General features: G+C 44.3%; 1 protein-coding gene across 1 annotated transcript in view; it reads left to right on the plus strand.

The window, feature by feature from the left end:
• Positions 1–3,132, plus strand: part of LOC141192283 (gastrula zinc finger protein XlCGF66.1-like) — a 364,897-nt gene that overhangs the window by 61,865 nt on the left and 299,900 nt on the right. The gene's annotated exons all lie outside the window — the stretch shown is intronic.

The raw sequence follows: 3,132 nt of genomic DNA on the forward strand, positions 1-3,132 counted from the left end.
TGCACACTCTTGGCATTCTCTTGATGAGCTTCTAGAGGTAGTCACCGGAAATGGTTTTCACTTCACAGGCGTGCCCTGTCAGGTTTAATAAGTGGGATTTCTTGCCTTATAAATGGGGTTGGGACCATCAGTTGTGTTGTGCAGAAGTCAGGTGGATACACAGCTGATAGTCCTACTGAATAGACTGTTAGAATTTGTATTATGGCAAGAAAAAAGCAGCTAAGTAAAGAAAAACGCGTGGCCATCATTACTTTAAGAAATGAAGGTCAGTCAGTCCCAAAAACTAGGCAAACTATGAAAGTGTCCCCAAGTGCAGTTGCAAAAACCATCAAGCGCTACAAAGAAACTTGCTCACATGAGGACCACCCCAGGAAAGGAAGACCAAGAGTCACCTCTGCTTCTGAGGATAAGTTTATCCGAGTCACCAGCCTCAGAAATCACAGGTTAACAGCAGCTCAGATTAGAAACCAGATCAATGCCACACAGAGTTCTAGCAGCAGACACATCTCTACAACAACTGTTAAGGAGGAGACTTTGTGCAGCCGGCCTTCATGGTAAAATAGCTGCTAGGAAACCACTGCTAAGGACAGGCAACAAGCAGAAGAGACTTGTTTGGGCTAAAGAACACAAGAAATGGACATTAGACCAGTGGAAATCTGTGCTTTGGTCTGATGAGTCCAAATTTGAGATCTTTGGTTCCAACCACCGTGTCTTTGTGCGACGCAGAAAAGGTGAACGGATGGACTCTACATGCTTGGTTCCCACCGTGAAGCATGGAGGAGGAGGTGTGATGGTGTGGGGGTGCTTTGCTGGTGACACTGTTGGGGATTTATTCAAAATTGAAGGCATACTGAACCAGCATGGCTACCACAGCATCTTGCAGCGGCATGCTATTCTATCCGGTTTGCGTTTAGTTGGACCATCATTTATTTTTCAACAGGACAATGACCCCAAACACACCTCCAAGCTGTGTAAGGGCTATCTGACCAAGAAGGAGAGTGATGGGGTGCTACGCCAGATGACCTGGCCTCCACAGTCACCAGACCTGAACCCAATCGAGATGGTTTGGGGTGAGCTGGACCGCAGAGTGAAGGCAAAAGGGCCAACAAGTGCTAAGCATCTCTGGGAACTTCTTCAAGATTGTTGGAAGACCATTTCCGGTGACTACCTCTTGAAGCTCATCAAGAGAATGCCAAGAGTGTGCAAAGCAGTAATCAAAGCTATATGTGGCTACTTTGAAGAACCTAGGATATAAGACATATTTTCAGTTGTTTCACACTTTTTTGTTAAGTATATAATTCCACATGTGTTAATTCATAGTTTTGATGCCTTCAGTGTGAATGTACATTTTTCATGGTCATGAAAATAGAGAAAAATCTTTAAATGAGATGGTGTGTCCAAACTTTTGGTCTGTACTGTATGCTGGCGTGTTTAAAAGAGGAGGGGAAAAATACCAGATGAGAGGGAGAGGTTGAATATTTTAGGTAGGTGAGTGGTGACAGCTGGAGAAAGGGACTGAAGAAGATGTGAGGGAATAGGGTCACTGGTGCAGGTGGTAGGGCCAGAAGATACAAGGAGCCTGGTCACTTCTTCCGTGACTGCATCTTGCTCATTTTCTGACTTTGAACCAATGTTGGAGGGAGGAGCATGCATAACATTTGGGGATTGGGAGAAAATTTCCTATCGGATATGGTCAAATTTTTCTTTGAAATAATTGGCCAGATTTTCAGCGCTGAGGTCGGTGGTCGAGGCCTGTGCTGTTTGATTAAGGAGAGAATGAAAAGTGTCATAGAGGTGTTCAGGATTATTGGACAATAAGATGATGAAGTTGTTAAAGTTGGTTTGTTTGGAGAGGTGAAGGGCGGAGTTATATGTTTTAAGCATAAATTCATAATGGATGAAATCTTCGGCCAGGTTAGATTTTCAACACAGCCGTTCAGCGCACCTGGAGCACCGCTAGAGAAAACGTGTTTGCGGCGTGTGCCAGGGTTGTTGCCATCTATGCCGAGTTGTTCTAAGTGTAGGAGGTGCGGCTTCATCCAGGGCGCATTACAATATTTCGTTATAGTGCTTCAGTGCAGGGTCAGGACATGAGAGGGAGGAGATTGGGGCAAATGATGATTGCAACGTTTTCATAAATCTCTGGGTGTTAATGGCGCATATATTTCTATAAGTGTGGAAAGTGGGGGTGTCATGAGTGGGGTTACAGTTCTTGACAGATAATGAAAGAAGGTTGTGGTTAGAGAGCGGAAGAGGAGAGTTAATAAAGTCATGTACTGAGCATAGCCGGGAGAAGATCAGGTCCAGTGTGTTCCCGTCTTCATGTGTAGGAGAATTAGTAAGTTGTGAAAGGCCGAAGTAAAAGGTTAGCGATAAAAGATGAGCGAAAGATGGGGAAAGGGGATCGCCAATTGGGATGTTAAAGTCCCCCACGATGAGAGTGGGGATGTCACAAGATAGAAAATTTGGAAGCCAAGTGGAAAAGTGATCCAGAAACTGATGGGAGGTGCCCGGAGGGTGATACATACATGCCAGTCACAGGGAGAAAGGCCGGTAGAGTCTGACAGTCTGGACCTCAAAAAGAAGGGAAGATAAGGGAGGGGTACTGGGGGAAAAAGTGCATTTTGTTGAAAGGAGCAGACCAACACCTCCGCCTGATCTGTTGTTAGTTCTCGGGGTATGAGAGAAGTGTAGGCCACCATATGAGAGAGAGCAGCAGCGGCGGTGGTATCTGACTACTGAATCCATGTTTCAGTGAGAACAAGAAGGTTAAGGGAATTGAGAGGAAAAAGTCATGGATGTAGGAGAGTTTATTACATGCTGACTGCACATTTCAAAGGGCACAATTGAAAGAGACAGAAGGCATGCAAGGAATATTAATGAGGTTAGCAGGGTTTCTGAATGTAGCAGGGAAAGGGTTCTACTAAGTACTCAAGATGCAGCTCATGAAGGGATGGAATCATTCTTGGATGGCAGGAGTCATTAAATGTGCAATTTTGTGGTGAATTTAGAGAAACCACATGTTATATTAGTTGTGTTGAGCTTTTTATATTGTTCCTGTTTCATTAGTTTATTGCAAACAGCAAAACGGGTTTGGAAATAAAAGGAATTTGGAAAGGAAGTTGAATAATT

Source organism: Phyllobates terribilis, unplaced genomic scaffold, assembly GCF_046119375.1.
Source record: "Phyllobates terribilis strain yellow unplaced genomic scaffold, ASM4611937v1 Scaffold_56__1_contigs__length_8794411, whole genome shotgun sequence".
NCBI classification, from domain to species: Eukaryota; Metazoa; Chordata; class Amphibia; order Anura; family Dendrobatidae; genus Phyllobates; species Phyllobates terribilis.